Consider the following 17,500-nt stretch of genomic DNA (forward strand, 5'->3'; position numbering starts at 1 on the left):
TTTTTTTTTCTTTCCTTTTTTTTTCCTTGGCCACTTTTTCCCCTCACTGTCAGCCTCTCTCGGGCGTGAGAAGCAGGCGGTGAAGTTGTGCATTTTCGATAATACTTTTTCCTTCCTTCGCTCACCTGGGACACAAGTTTTAAATGTTGTCACGCGAGCATCCACCTTCACCATCCGCCCGAGAGAAGGCCGAAGGAATCCCGACAGGAAAAACTACAGGAGCCCGACAGAACCCGAGAGGAATCCAACAGCAAAAAGTTTGACAGGAAACAGACGGAAACTCGACAAGTCTTACTGAACCCCGCCAGGAACCCGACGAAACTCCGATAAAAAAAAAAAAAAAACCCGACAAAAATCTGGCAAAAAAAACAACAGGAATCCAACAGGAACCTAACAGAAATCAGACAAGAATACAGCGAAAATCCGACAGAATTTGGACAGAAACCCAAAAGACACCCAACCGAAGCTAAACAAAACTCCGACAGTAACCGGCAGTAACCCGACAGAGGACTACGAAAAGCCCGCGGGAAGCCCAGGGGAATTATGGCAGCAGCAGTGTAATACCGCCTCCAGGGAAGGGGGTTAAGGCGACATGGAACAGGGCGGTGCAGCTCCTTGCATTTCTCCCAAGCATCGCGAGGCACCTGAATCGCGTTTCTTTGCTCTCTTTACTCTGTTGTGCAAAGCGGCGTGTACCGTTTAGCCGCCGGCGGTGGAGGAAGGGGTGGGGCGAGGGTGCCTCTCTACTCTCTCAGCTGGCTAGATAAACACTTCACACTCCGCTACTCGAGAGGTAAAGGGAATCACTTCGTGTTTTGAATTTGTTCTTGTTGTGGTCTTTTGGTTCACGGCTCACGATTTATTTCTGTTACTCTTTCTGCTCTTCTTCTTCTTCAGTACTCTTCACCACAAGGTTCTACTTCCCCTACTTGTTCCTTTATTTCTTCGCTTTCTTTTTCTTCTCCCTCCCCTCATCTTTTTTTTTCCGCTGTTCACACAGGAATGCTGATCTTTAATAATTTTCTCTCCAATAATTCTTTTCTTCAGCAGTAAGGTTTTTTGTCGGTTCACTGGGGGTAATTTACCCTCACGGGCCTTTACGATGCTCACGACTCACTGTAACTCTACTTCCCACCACCTTTACCTTAAGCTTCTCTGTCTATTCCATCTTCTATTCATCCTCTTCTACACACAATGAGCGTTAGCCTTTGTGGACAGTAGATGTTACATAGAGTTACATAGATACACAGGCCACAACAGACCTTGCGGTCCTCACGATGTGACCTGACCCAGGACTACTAAAGGTGATAGTAAAAGAAAAGAACAGCAAAGCAGAAGGCTGTCTTTCTGGTTCTCTGTCCTTCACTGTACCTTTCCCTGCCGGACTGTAGGTGGCGCCACTCAACTCTTCCTCCTCCTCCTCCTCCTCCTCCTCCTCCTCCTCAGCTCCTATTTTGCGTCAGATGAAAGAACTTAATTAGCCGTGAACTCCGCCCGGATTTGATGGAGTTGTGAGCGGTGAGCGTCACGTCACTGTACCGTATGTCCAAAACATTTCGTCGTCTTATCTCTAACGTCCAACATCCTCGAGTGGAAATCAAGGTTCTCAAGGGTGCTTTTGTGATTCTGGTGGTACCTTAACAAGGATGCTGTACCATCAATAGGAAAAACACCCATGAGATCACCAGTAATTAACTGTGTGGTCTTTCAAAACAGTCCTGATGAGAGAGCAAAGTGATGAATACGAGCAACTGCGCGATAAACCTCACCTAATAAGGTGTGATGAGCGGCGGTCAGGGGATCGAGGTCTTTGATCTACCACGAGTGAATAAGTCATGTTGATAAAACTCTTCATTAACTCTGCAAATCACCTTTGCAGGATAATACTTTGTACAGTCGATCCAGGAGAGTGATTTCATGTTGTACTAAACGAGTTGGTAATAAAAGTTATCAAATGATTGGAATAGTAATAATAATTACGTTGTTTGAGCCGAGTCAATAGGAAGCTTTAAAGAGAAGATTAGATAAATTTATGAATAAAGGGATTATTAGTGGATAAAAGTAGACGGTCTGTCAGCTACGTATAGACCAGCTGGCTTCTTGCAGCTTCCATTATTTTCGTATGTTCTTATATTCTTTAAATGTTTCAGACAAGAAAATACGCAATAGACAATTATCACCACCCTCCACGTCTCTTGCCCTTCTCGCTCCTTGCGTAGCTTTTTATTATAGTTTTTTTTTTTTTATTCCGTATATCAATTTGTATTCCATTTATAGTCAAGAAATTCACTGGACTCTTGCATCACTTCTTAGAACCACTGCGCCTCATAATGTATGCATTCTGTTTTAATATTCCGCAACTGTTGTCGGACAAAAGTAAACTAATGAGAATGAGAACCAAATCACCGAAATAGAATTATGTCTCTAATCAGACGAGTGGGCGGCAGACAGACCAGCGCTCAATATTTCACAGTTAAGGGAATCTTCAGGTCTCAACACGCAGCACACATAACCGCTCCCTTAACTTTTGACTTCCACTATAACCATCAATCGTAAGTTAGTGAAAAGTTCTTCCAGACGTTTTTCTTTTTCTTTCTTTCCTTTTCCTTTTCGTGTGTGAAGCCAAACTTGTAAAATGAACCGAAAACCTTACCGGAAGACTAAACCTGGCCAAGCGGAGCGGATGAGCAGGTAAGGAAGTAACCAGGTAAGTAAGTAAATGAAGTACAGTACGCAAAGTTAGCAGTACACAGGAGTTTAAAAGTACATAGGCATTGAGCGATCATTTAAAAGTTGCTAGACTGAACACTAAATCAAACTTTAAAATTATTACAAGCGGGAGGAACTGCAACAAAAATCACGTTGGCTAGATACAGATAAGTATTTGTTTCATGCATGTCTAAATGTGAATATATATCTGAATTATAGTTCATTACACTAACACTACAAGATGCTTCACCGACCTCCGTGACAGCAAGGGGATGAGAGCGCAAAGAAATGAGCCTCGAAAGCAAATTCTTGGACTAATGTTGGACAAATTACATTAAAAGAGAACGCATGATATAAATTTGCGTTACGTCACGGCCGGGTCATTATGAAAAGCAATATCCAGGTAAAGAAAGCTATACCAAGTTATACACACACACACACACACACACACACACACACACGCACACACACACACACACACACACACTAACACACACTAATAATAATAATAATAATAATAATAATAATAATAATAATAACAATAATAATAATAATAATAATAATAATAATAATAATAATAATAATAATAATAATTTTATTGACAAGTTCAAATTTACATAAGTGAATAATTAGTATTATGAAGTAACATAGTTTAACATATCCATGGCATGAAAAAACTATCGTGGTCCATGTAATTTAATTAAATGAACACATAATACATACATATATAAATATTAATTCTAATGAAATACAAGAGTGAACGCCTTCAATGAATTTATGTATAATTAAATATTTAATACTCTGACCATTAATAAAACAATTACATTTAAAATTGGATTAAGAAAGATATTGATAAAAAGTTAGAAGAAAGAAAAAAAAATCCACTAAAATAGTACTCTAATTTTGAAGGGCCATAAAAGCAAAACATTACAATCCTGTCTAATAACATGATCTTGACAAAATATTGCCCGGAGAAAAACAGGACACTGTCAAACATTTAAGGGAGAGACAATGGTAGGAATTTAATGATGATGACAATTGTATTAAGCTGTAAAATAAATAAACCCGGAATATGCTACATAAAAATAACACCTACGAGAAATATAGGTTAAAAGAAAAAAAAAGGATTCAAAACACCGATATATTTCTCTAACACATCTAAATCAATAAAGCAATAAATACAATCAAAATAAAAAGAAGTTATTTATAATTTTCAAAACCTACCAAACTCCTTATATAACAAAACACCGTGAGAATATTACTCGAATACAGATAAAATTTAGTATACAATCCGTTTCTACAGGGAAGCGTGAGTCTTGGTTAACAACCTGTGGCCACGACCCGCAACCAAAGCGATGTTGAACGGCCGCCGTCATAGGACAAGACTCCAGCACGTGTGGCTCAGTCTGCACCGCCCCACACGCGCACACACACACACACACACACACACACACAGGAGGAAGAGGAGGAGGAAGAGAAGAAAGCACAACACACACACACACACACACACACACACACACACACACACAGGAGGAAGGAGGAGGAGGAAGAGAAGAAAGCACACACACACACACACACACACACACACACACACACACACACATCAACGCCCCCCAGCACAGCAGCGTCCTCAGCGTCCCCCGCCTCGTGGCTCTGCCTAAGTGACCCTAAGTTAGGTGAGTTCATGAGTCATTACAGGCCACCTCCAGGGCACGCTGAGGACCGCCCACTGTCCACAAATATACGCAAGTATGCACTTACACTCTACACACACACACACACACACACACACACACACACACACACACACACACACACACAAGAGAGAGAGAGAGAGAGAGAGAGAGAGAGAGAGAGAGAGAGAGAGAGAGAGAGAGAGAGAGAGAGAGAGAGAGAGAGAGAGAGAGAGAGAGAGAGAGAGAGAGAGAGAGAGAGAGAGAAAAAAAAGTCACCAGATCTGCGAAAATGAGTTTAATTAGATTTAAAGTTGCGACGTTCTTGTGATCTTAAGCAAGCGGGAGTGGTGCAGTGGCGGCGAGGGTCGAGGGGCGAGGGGTGAGGGGCGGGGCACGCGGCGCGGGGCACGAGTCCACGATTTAAAGCTGAAAGGTTAAAACCAAGACGTGGTGGGAGGCAGAGCGAGGAAGCAGTGATAAAGAGCTGTTGTTGCAAGGCAGTCATAACTAAAGATGAAGCACACAGCCAGCTGAAGGAAGAAGCATAAGGAGTGATTACCAAAGCCCCTCCTCCTCCTCCTCCTCCTGCCATGTTCATCACTCACACTGTTGATTCATTACGCAGAGTATAGGAAATAATCTACGTTTGTTCTTTAATGAGTTTGCACAGTTTCTGTATATGGGGAAGTGGTTACCAAAGCCTCTCTGCCATTTTCACTGCCATGTTCATCTCTCTCGCTGTTGAGTCATAACATAGAACAAAGGAAACAATAAAGCAATCATACTCTTTATGTAATGAGTTTATACAAATTCCGGATATTATTCAACGTTTTTCATTAATAACATCAAATAATTATTCTGGTCTGCGGCTTCCAATGACAAAGATTTTTTTTGTAAGTCCTTTGATAACGGATTAAAACATTCTTATTCTCTGTTGCGCTGATATACTTTTAATCTGGCTATCAAGATTATACATCACGAAAACTGAATTCGCCCAGCTCGCTTCATTTTAATATTCCTTGGCCCAATATGTAAACTGAAAGAGATAAAGAGTAAAATTCTGAAGGTCCGCAGTCGCGTTTCGTTGTCCCTTGGCAGTTCTGAACTCTAAAGAAGAGATTAATTGTCTTGATTACCGCCTCTCCAGTGTTGTCATTTAGCCCAGGAAGTAATAAGACCCAAGAAACCAGCCCATCCGTCAAGGCCAAGGTGGGAAGACTCAAATTAACCTAAATGTTGCAACGCCTTCAGTGTTGCAAAGTGGGAGGCTGTGATGGCGTTGCGATATTTTTTTTTATTGTTGAAGTAATTTTTGCTCTTTTTTTTCTCTTTAGTGTGTTGCTTTACTCTTTTGTGTTGTGTTAGTGTGCTGCAAGTTAGTCCAAGTGTTGCATTACCTTCAGTGTTGCAAAGTGGGAGATTACATTAGTGTGTTGCCAGTTTCTTATTGTTGAAGTTAGCTGTTTATATATTTTTTTTTTTTTTTTTGTGTGTTACTTTACTGTTTTGTGTTGTTGTGTTAATGTGTTGCATTTTTACGAGATTGTGAGTGTCTGCTAGAGTTCTGTTTCGTGCTTTTGTGTGTTGCTCTCCTTATGTATGTTGCAATGTTGTGAGATCGTTGAACTGTAGTCTGCAAGTGTGCTGTCTTACTTTTTTTTGTGTTGCAATTTTATGACACGATGTGGAGGAGAAATCTATTGGTGTTGCTTTTTTTTTTTTTTGTGTGTGTGTGTGTTGTAGGCCGGCGAGGTCGTTGAACTATCTTCTGCAGGTGTGTTGTTTTTCTTTTTTTGCGTTGTTGTGTTGGTCTGTGTTGCACTTTTATGACAGGTTTGTGAAGAAGAAATCTACTGGCGTGTTGCCTTACTTTTTTTTTTTTGTTTGTTTTTGTTGTTGCTGTGCAGGTGTGTTTACAGTTTTATGGGATTGTGGGACTGCTGGAATGTTGGTTTACATTTTCTGCGTTACCGTTCGTTTGCTGCATTGTGTTGTGTTCAAATGGTCTCTCCTTGCATTACTAAATTCTTACTGTTTTTGCCCAAGTAGCTCTCGCATTAATATATTTGTATTTGACATTCTGTTCTTGTATTACTAAATTTTGTCTGTCTCTGTCTCAGCAAGCCTCGTATTACTATATTCTACAATGTCGCCGCGTCTTTCTGTGCCTTCGTTACCTCCTTCCATGCCATCTGAGAACACAAAACACTTTCTTCATGCAAAATCTCCAAGGCTACATCAAAAAATTCTTCACTGGCATGTCCATTTTCCCTTGCTTTCCCTGATCCTCCCCTTCCTTCCTTCCCTTCCTTCCCTGATTCTCTGCTTCCTTCCTTCCTTCCTTCCTTCCTTTCTTTCTTCCTTCCCTCCTCGCGTCGCGTCTGCAGTAATTGCCTGGTGACTGGCCAATATTGACTCCCCCTGAGCCTTCCCTCCCAATCGCTTCCTCGTCCTTCCTCTTGTGTCCCTTTTCTCTCCCGTTTTTCCCTCCCTCTCCACGAATTTCCTTAATTACATCCATGGCTTCATGTTTTTCGTTTCATTATTCAGAGCACTTTTGCTTTTTCACATTAGTTCCCTTAATCTCTCTCTCTCTCTCTCTCTCTCTCTCTCTCTCTCTCTCTCTCCTCTCTCTCTCTCTCTCTCTCTCTCTCTCTCTCTCTCTCTCTCTCTCTCTCTCTCTCTCTCTCTACGTTGTTCACTCCTCAGTTCGTTTCCTCTCCTCCCGTACACAGGAACCTTTTGCCAGACACTAATCTGCCTCGTGATGGACAACGGGAGCCAAACTTTCAGTATTTTGACGCTCGAGAAAAGGGTATGGAAACCGAATACAGTAAGGGCGTTTTGGAAAGGTTTCCTCTCTCTCTCTCTCTCTCTCTCTCTCTCTCTCTCTCTCTCTCTCTCTCCTCTCTCTCTCTCTCTCTCTCTCTCTCTCTCTCTCTCTCTCTCTCTCTCTCTCTCATATTACAGTCCAGCAGCTCCAATATGTATTAGTTTCTTGCATGATTTTTTTTTATTCTCTTCTTTTAGGTGATGCATTACAGAACCATGTGACAATAATGAATGGACTGCGGGTGATCATCTTTTAAGTGTTTTTATTTTTTTTTTTCTTTAACAAATGATCTAACCTACTCTCCCCATCTTAAAAACAGATTATATAACCAATCAACCAGTAACGTCACGTAACTTCATCTAACCTTACCTAACGTAAAGTAACGTAATCAAGCACACGTCCCCCAAAAAATCCTTCTCTTCGCTTCATATGACTAAAAGCTACAAGTACATCATATAATATACCTAATCTTCCTGGGGGCGTTCGGACAAGGCGACACAAGAGGAATGGTTGCGTAATCTGTAATCGATCCTTGGTGCCGATAACGCGCGTGCCTTAGTGACTAACTGGCCACCAGCACACCCACCCAGCCCCGCCAGGCACACTGCTCTGAGCGCCCACCCCGAGCTGCCCTGGTCACCTTGCACACCCTCTAGTTCACTCACCGCGGCCTTCTGACATTCCCTCAGGTTTAGTCATGGTCGGTGGTCGAGTGACATTCCATACTGACTTGTGCTGTGTTTAAGGTTTCCTCTCAGTCCTAAGTCATCTGATCTGCTTCAGAATGTTGCATTATCAATAGGGATATAAGTGACAGATTCTTAGTCAATTGAAGGGCCTAATGACTGAATGAAACTTTGAATTACAGTGCAAGCGGTGTCAAATGTTGTTCACATTCTATTCTTATCATCGTTGTGCACAATTACGTAGGTTTATATTTATTAATGTTGCAAATACTAGAAAAGTTTTATTCGGAGTGTCATCATGGACATTTCACATTTTTATCATCATAGGATGTACATTGAACATTTTTCTGTTTACTCACTGTATAATTACTAGGACGAATTTATGGAAGCTTTTTTTTTTTTTCTAAATCTATATTTATGTTTGATTTCCTATCATTGTAGGGTATTGGTGACATCACTTTATTATTAATTCATACTTTAAATACAATAAAGATTATATTACATAACACTCAAGAAGTTAAATATCACCTACACTTAAAAATTAAAACCTGTCAGTCAATTAGTCACAAAAACACTATTAATGAGTCATTTCTTTCCAATCACTCACAACCTTTCACTTAAAAAGCCTAAACTCTCAGTACACTTCACACGTAACACTCACAGCCTTCAATACTTGAATAAAATACGAAAATACACAGAAATATCACTAATCTTCCCAAGACACACATACATAAACAATAAACAAGTTTATGAACGTTCCAAGTATTTCATTAGAGACTGGTAACTGAACAGAGTGGTAGATGAAAGTATGCAGTGGTAGACGAAGAGAACAGAGCCCTTAATCAGGCTATTAGTGCAATTAATAGGAAGCTTTAAAAGATTAGATAAATTAATGGACAGAGATAATAGGTGGGTAAAGTGTACGTGGGTTTTGTGACTGACTCCCACATGTAGAGTCGATAGTTTTTGCTGCTCCCTTTGTTCTTCGCTGTTATGAAAGATGTAGATGCATTTGACACTGATAAAGGTGCTATAAATGATGTTCTATCTAGGCCACGGCAGGATCGAAGAGTGTGAGGATAAAAAAAAAAAAAAAAACGTGGAGAAAATGCAAGGTCATAAGCATCAAAAATTAAGTTTAAACTGGACGCAAGAATTTTCCATTAACTAAACATGAAAAGAACACGAAGGGCAAATTTTCTTTTAGCATAAACACGCTTCAGCGCCTCTCTCTCTCTCTCTCTCTCTCTCTCTCTCTCTCTCTCTCTCTCTCTCTCTCTCTCTCTCTCTCTCTCTCTCTCTCTCTCTCTCTCTCTCTCTTGCTCGCTCTCCTTTCATTTCCTTGGACGAACGCCTCCTGTTTCCTCTCTCCTCTCCCAAAACTCTTCATATATTGCACTTCTCTTCACCTTGTCTGCCTCCCTCCATATCTGTGTCCCTCCTCCTTTCTTCCTTCCCTCCTTCCTCTCCTTTCTTATCCTTTTTCTTTTCCCCCTCCCACAAACGCCATCCTTTTCTTGTCCTGGACCGTGACATAGTTAGTGAGGAGGGATGATGAAGACGAAGAGAAGACGAGGAGGAGAAGAAAGGGAAAGGAAAATAACATGGAAAAAGAATAAGAATGGTGAGAATGGTGAAAAATAGTAAAGGTTAGCAATATTATCATTATTTTAAAGTGAGCCTAAACAATATAGAAAACGGGTCATAAATACCACGGCAATAAAGAAAGGAATATTAAGTGAAAAGATCATTCATTCCTAAGTCCACATGTAAAATGACTGAATGAGGGAGGATGGTCACCAAAACCAACAAGGCAGAACCACAAGACAGACCACAAGGAGAGAAAGACACCAGTAATAATCCACTGAGTATTATATCCGAGCGCACATCAAAGGGACAAAACTAACGATGGATGTGCTGAGAGGAGGAGGAGGAACCCGGCGAGGGAAGAGAAGGAAAGGGAACTGAAATGGAATGAAAGAAAGAGAAAAGAGAAGAGCAAACTGGGGTGCGGTGAAGACAAAATTCGTGGATGTATTGAAGTCAGAAGTTACACAATATGCACGTGGAGGTAGGGAAGATTTAAAGTGGGGAGATGAAAAAAAGTAGAAGAGGTAAAATATTAGAATGACTTTGACAAAATTTGAAAAAAAGTAGAAGAGTAAAATATAAGAATGACTTTGACAAAATTTGCGGAGATATTAAAGTCAGGAGTTACATAATATACAAGTGGAAGGAGAGAAGACTTAAAAAATGAGAGAAAAATAATGGAACAGCAAAATATTAAGTAAGATTCCAAGGAGTAAGGCTCGGTGCCACATAACAAGCGTGTGAAATGACAGAAGTCTTACAATGAAAAAAATAAATAAAATGAGTGATAAAGAACTGAACAGCAAAACATAAGTAAGACTCTAAGAAGTAGGAGCCAGTGCCACATAACAGTGAGGAGTGCCAGCAGTGCCAATGGTGCCAGAGAGAGGAGTGGGTGAAACACTAATAGTTTTATGCATTACAGTATTTTCTAGTCATTCTATCCAACATCAAGATAAAAAATTCAGACGTGACACAACATCTGAACATCGCCACCACGAACTTGTTATGGTCACGAAACATTCCTCTCTCTCTCTCTCTCTCTCTCTCTCTCTCTCTCTCTCTCTCTCTCTCTCTCTCTCTCTCTCTCTCTCCCGTCGAAATCAGCCTCCATTTATGTTTTTATATCCTTTTTACATGCAAAATCCAGCCCCTTCCTGTCCATTTCTTTCAAAAACCTGAACGACTTTTGCCTTTTATTGTGCGATTTATTTTATAAGGAGGGAATCCACTGCATTCGAGGACGCAAGTGTTCACAATGCAATGGCACGGGAGCACGTGAGGCGAGCGGGGCAAAGCACACCGAAGGGCGGGCAGGGACTCCACTCCTTCCTCTCCCTCGGGTACTTAGGTCCTTAAAGTTTATTGTAAGTGGAAAAAGTGATTGCATGAACTTGTCCTCATGCTTGGAAACCTTTACACACACAGGAAAAATAAACAAAGTCTGTGTTTTTTTGAGTGGGAGCTTTTACACACACACACAAAAAAAATGGTTCAAATGCTTTTCTTGCCTTATCAACGACACAGATCACTAAAAAAAACAAAACTAAATAAAATGAAACAAAATAAAGCTAAATAAAAATCCCGTTCTTTTCACGCAGAAGAGGCAAGCATAGACAACTGTCCTCTCTTTTCCCCCTTCCTCCTACCCCTCCTCTTACATCTCCTCCTGCTCCTCAACACCAGAACAACATCGACAAACACTCGTCAAACACACTACTGAATAAAAACCTTCGGGTGGCGTAGCTTTGGAGGGTCGTGGACGAGTGTGTGCGGGGCGAGGCTGACTGGTAGAGACGTGGAGGCATGGAGGAATGAAGGAGGGGGTCGTGGGGGTAGCATACGGTTCACCATTCCCAGTTGAAGGTGGCGTGGAGGCTATTAAAAGAAAGTGGCCATAAGAAAAAGAGAAGATGGCAAGGACCGACCAACTGTGGGGACGTAAAGCGGCAGGGACCGAGAACTGGGCGGAGGAGAGTTAATAAAAGTGGAGGCAGAGGAAGGAAGCACGGGGGACACACGGCCAGGCGAGGATGAGGCGGCGAAACGAAAAGGCAGGCCGTGTTAGAATGATTGGGAAGAATGAACCTTGCATGCTGGTGACGTTAAACAAGTAAATCGAAGAGAAAGAGAGACACACAAAGAGAGATAGACTTCAATCAAATTACAGAGTACACACACACTATTTCATCCACTTTAGTTACATCTACTGGTCACACGTCTGTCTCTTAACACACCTCCATCAAACGCGTGTATTGAAAGATTAGTGGCCCAAGAGCCTCGAAAGTGTCTAATGCACTCATACTAAGAACTGCACCTGGATACGTATTGCATTCCTTCCCCACTGCCAAGAAGGGATTCACTCCAGCAACAACTTACTACTGCTGTTTGAAATCGATATGAAAAGCTCACATGTTCTTAGGGAAAAATAAAAGCCTTTGTAAAATCCATGATGTTTTATCTATTCTTTTTTTTTTTTTTTTTTGTGGGGGAATGAAAGTTAAGTAGAGCATATCGTCCTTCACCTTCACTTCCTTATAGAAAGTATCGTAAGGATAAAACCTTTGTCACTCTCTGCAAGACTGATTCCTATAGCAAGAGAGAGAGAGAGAGGAGAGAGAGAGAGAGAGAGAGAGAGAGAGAGAGAGAGAGAGAGGAGAGAGAGAGAGAGAGAGAGAGACTTACATATCCATACGAGAACCACAGTGAAGGGTTGTGTGTGCAGGAACTTGACGAATGCATGTTGTCAGCGTAAGGACAAAGAAGCTTTTAGGAGGTACACCGAAGCGTGACGCAACGTGCAACAGCGAGACGCGACACGTATTGCAACACTGAATACATGGAACAGAAAATAAAGGAGTGTCGCATACGGTGGCGCTTCGGTGAGAGAAAATGTAAAGTGAATTTAAAAACAAAGATGAAAAATAAGTAAAGAGGATCAGTGAAAAAAAAAAAACGTAGTAGAATCTGGAAGATATTCAGACGACGCTATCATCAAAATAATAACAAAAAGTGCATAAAATTTTAAAAAACGGAGGATCACATACAGTGAAAAATAAATGCTACGTGTTCATGAGAGAAAAAAAAAGTAATAGAAGCCAGAATATATACATACAGCGCTATTATCAAAATAATGACAAAAACGTAGATAAGATTTAAAAGCAAAGGATTATATATGGCGAAAAATAAATAGTAAGATTAAATGATGAGAAACAGAGACGTAATAGAAGCTACAGGATATTCAGACAATGCCATCATCAAAATAACAATAAAATTTCCGGGTCTGTGTGTTGAAATATGCCATGTTAATGAAACGCGGCGAACATCACCCATACATTTTACGTCCCAGAAAAAAAAAATCGCGGGATGGAACATAATCCTGGATCTCCATACATTTCCGGATCCGTTTTAAAATCTAAACAAATGGACCGTTTTACGTAATAACACGTTTCCTCAAAATTCTATTGCACGCCATCAATAATATTAAAGGCAATTAGCGGACAAACAGGTAAACAAACATACTATTCAAGGACGCAGGCATGAGAAACACAAGAAAAACGAGCGTAAATAAACAATGATAACAACGCAGAGTAGATCAGAACACAAGATCTCAAGAGGGAACAGAAAACGTATCATACAAAACTATTCTCAGCGACTGTGGGAAAAAAGACCAAGACAACAGGTTCCAAATCCAAAGATGCGTGACTAACGAGGCGCCAGATCCCCTCATACACACAAAAAGAAGGGATCGATGAGAGGAAAAATAATGGCAGGGGAGGAAAAAGTAACGGGAAATGTGAAATTAAAAGACTTCCATTTGCTTGATGAGTAAGAGTGGAGGACGCTGGGATAAGGAGAGGATGTATGGAGGAAGTGACAACTTCTGGCGGTGATAACGATGCAGGTGTGTAAGAGTGATGATGAAAGGGTGAGTGGAGGATCAAAGAAAACACAATTACCGGGGGCAAATGTGGGGCCTTTCTCGGCGGGGAAAGTAGAACAAATTCTCGAGAAAAATACTGGAAACTAATAAAACTTGAAATCGTATCAAAGAAAAAGCAATTATAGAAGACGAAAGTAAGTTTCCAGCAAATGAAATGAAGCACAATACTGAGAAAAAGCAATGAAAACTAATGAAAACTGGCGATAGTTGAAATTGCATGACTAAAAAATACATTTATTAAAGTTAGATGTAAATTTCCAACAGACAAAGTAAAACAGAATTATAAAGGAAAGAAATAATGAAAGCCAATGGAAAAGCAAGCAGGAAAACATGAAACAAAACAACATTAAGAGAAAAAATAAAAAACTAATTAAACTTAAAACCGTATCAAAGAAAAGCAATTATCAACGACAAACTTGGGAGGTAGAATATGCATAATCTTGAGAAACAGAATGAAAACCAATGAAAACTAATGAAATCTGAAACCGATGCGGGAGAAAGGCGGAAGGAAGGAAGGGAGGGAAGAAGGAAAGTCCATGTTTGCTTGAGAAGAAACAAACGAAAAAAGCTTATGCACACGAGCAAAATGAGCGAGCCGTCAGAGCACTGGGAAAGAAAGGTTGAGTGAGCTTCAAAAGTTTCTGGAAGAGTAAAAGGACTGAGAGGCAAAGAACCTCGAGGAGATAATGGAAGTGCGAGAGGAGGAGGAGGTGGTGGAGGAAGAGGTGAAGAAGGAGGAGGAGGAAGACGAGGAGGAGGAGGATAGATGACCATGGAAGAAGAGAAGGAGCTGAGGAGGAGGATAAGATTGACTGAGTATTATTTCTTTAAACACAATTTCTTCCACGACCACAAAGATGAAGGAATCTTTGCCTCGCCCAGAAAACGAAGAAGGATGAAGGCGATGAAACAAAAGGACGAATAAGAACAAATCCTGCGTTCTTTAATCTTTTATAAACCAGAAGGAAGGGAGGAAGCGAGTACTTGTGCATAACACCAAGAGGAAAAAACAAACGCCTGCAGAAGGGAAAAGAAGGGAAGGGAAGGAAAGGGAAGGAAAAGAAACCAGCGGAGTCAAAAGTTGCAAGGAGAAAAGCCAAGAGCAGGAAGACGCAAGTGGGTTTCTCATATAAGATGGTCAGGTGGGAATTATGGGAGTGTGTGTGCGTGTGTGTGTGTGTGTGTGTGTGTGTGTGTGTGTGTGTGTGTGTGTGTGTGTGTGTGTGTGTGTGTGTGTGTGTGTGTGTGTGTGTGTGTGTGAAGTGAGGGTGTTTGGATGGAGACTTCTGAGAGGCGTGAGTGCTTGCGGATCAAAGGAGGAGGAGAAGGAGGGAGGAGGAGGAGGAGGAGAGGCAGGTAGGTGAGACCAATAACATCAGCAACAACAACAACAACAACAACAACAACAACAACAACAACAACAACAACAACAACAAGGAAGAGGAAGCGGAAAATGAAGATGAGAAGAGAAGCTAAATGACAAGATATGAGACAAGGAAAATGAGAGAGAGAGAGAGAGAGAGAGAGAGAGAGAGAGAGAGAGAGAGAGAGAGAGAGAGAGAGAGAGAGAGAGAGAGAGAGAGGAGAGAGAGAGAGAGAGAGAGAGAGAGAGAGAGAGAGAGAGAGAGAGAGAGAAACAATGAATAATAAGAGAAATGATAGACTGAAATTACGAGGCGACACTTTTAAATCAACACCGCATGCATATTAATTCTATAGTTTTACAACACACCTTTTATTGTTGGTTTTTTTTCTTACATTATGCCATACACTTTGGAAACCACTGTATTGTATAGCACACTTCTACGAAAATATCAGCCATGTATATTCATTAACTATTTTCTAGTGCATAGTTTTACAATACATCCTCCTAATACCACGTTATTTTGTGAACCACATTTGTTTTAACGGTAATGCATGTTCTGCTTTCTGTTTGTGATTATTCAAAATTATGCATATCTAACCTGAAAATCACGATCAACAAACACTTAGCCATGATTAACCAGTAACAGTAACAAATAGGTATGGACTACTCCATCTATCCTATGCCACTGATCATGATTTAAAAACGTGCAGTTGTGACCCATGCCTAATAACAACATGCCTACTCAAAAATACGTGTAAACAGTTTGCAGCTCACACCAATGGGACCAGATCAACAGACCTCGCCAGCTTTCCCCTCTCCCTCACTCTCTCACTCGCTCCAACTACTCTTCCCACATAAAGTTTTCCCCTCGTCCTTATCGGCAGTGTCTGGACTCCGGCGGTGGACCAAACTACACCACAACTTTCCCCTCTCTCGTATGTTAAGTCTCCCTTGCGATACCGGAACCTACCCTCTGCTACCTTCTACCTTCTACTAACTTACATAATACTTCTAATCGTAAACTTCCACAGTATCAAACCAAGAAACCCATCACAGTGCAGCGTTTCAAGTCAACAAAACTTTCCAGTAACATACATAACACTTCAAAACCTTAACTTTCACAGCACCATCGCCCACAGTAACAAATCCCCCCCCCCCCCCCCAGTGCAGCGTTTGAAACCAACATCACGTGAGCCGCAGCGAGTCATCCCCTGCGGGCTTAAACACGTCAGTACCCACACTCAAGTACCTCGTCAGCCTCACGTGCCCTCAGGAGTAGCTACCGTGCACAGACTTAAGATCTCAAACGATGACTGTTGAAGGAGAAAGACGGAGCCTACGTAGGATGCATGAGGAAGACGGGGAGGAGGAAGGGAGGAGGTGAAAAATAATGGAGAAGAAAAACAACAGGAAGAACAAAAACAACAGGAAGGAGCAAGAGCAAGGTAAACAACAGGAAATATAACAAGAAAAACAACAGGGAAGTAAAAGAAGAGTAAGACGACAACAAAACAAGGAAGATGAGGAAGAGGAGGAGGAGGAGAAAACAAGAGAAAGGAGAAAGAGGGTAAAAGAAAGAAGGAAAGAAAAACGAGCAATAATAGGGCAGGGGAAAAGAATACACCTTTAATTAACTCATCGGTGACTGTGGCTCAGTGATATTCCTTGCGAGAAAGAAAAAAAAAAGGATCCTCTTAACATAATGAAATGAAAGGAATCCGCGGCTACACGTGCAGTAACTTAAATGAATAGAATAAAATTACATCTTTGAAACACAAGAGAAAAAAGAAAAGCTTCGACATTTATCAAAAGAAAAGGAGATTAATTATCGAGAGAGAGAGAGAGAGAGAGAGAGAGAGAGGAGAGAGAGAGAGAGAGAGAGAGAGAGAGAGGAAGAGAGAGGAGAGAGAGAGAGAGAGGAGAGAGAGAGAGAGAGAATGCAACAAGACCTTGAGGGTGAAAATTGCAATCCATCACCGCTGTATCGTAACGCACCGCTATTGTTGCCGTGCTGAGAGAGAGAGAGAGAGAGAGATGAGGAGAGAGAGAGAGAGAGAGAGAGAGAGAAGAGAGAGAGAGAGAGAAAAAAAACATGGGAATAAAGGTAAAAAAGAAATGAAAAAGCGAACGAACGAATGAAGGAAGAAAGGTAGGAAGGAAAATAAAATAAAATAAGCAGGGAAGGAAAAAAAAAGTTGATAACGAAGATAAAGAAAAAATGAAGGAATGAAGGAATGAGAGAAGACCGAAGGACAAAGTTTGGATGAGAGTGAATATTAATTTACGTGGCCTTGAATTTGAGGTTTTCACTTATTTGCCACCGAGCGGAATCTTCAAGCAGGCAGTGAAGGATTCCGGGAAGGAAGGCCCGGCGGCACGTCTTTGATGCGTGAGGCGTGTGAAGGAGGCCGCACGCGAGAGGAACCGCGAATAAACCAAGGATGACAGAAATTTCGAAAGCTGCAGATGGTGATGGTAATAGCGGTAATAGTAGTGATTCATGCATGCGATTCCGGCGGTTAAAGCAGAAGCCATTGATGTATTGGTGAGATATTATTGTTGCTTTTAGCTTTACATGTAGTCTGTCTTTACTATAGTAGTGATTCATGCATGCGATTCCTTCCACTACGTAATTCAGCAGTTAAAGCAGAAGCAACTGATGTACCGCTGTCATGTTTATTGTTAGTTTTTGTTGCT

This window comes from Scylla paramamosain, chromosome 24, assembly GCF_035594125.1.
Source record: "Scylla paramamosain isolate STU-SP2022 chromosome 24, ASM3559412v1, whole genome shotgun sequence".
NCBI classification, from domain to species: Eukaryota; Metazoa; Arthropoda; class Malacostraca; order Decapoda; family Portunidae; genus Scylla; species Scylla paramamosain.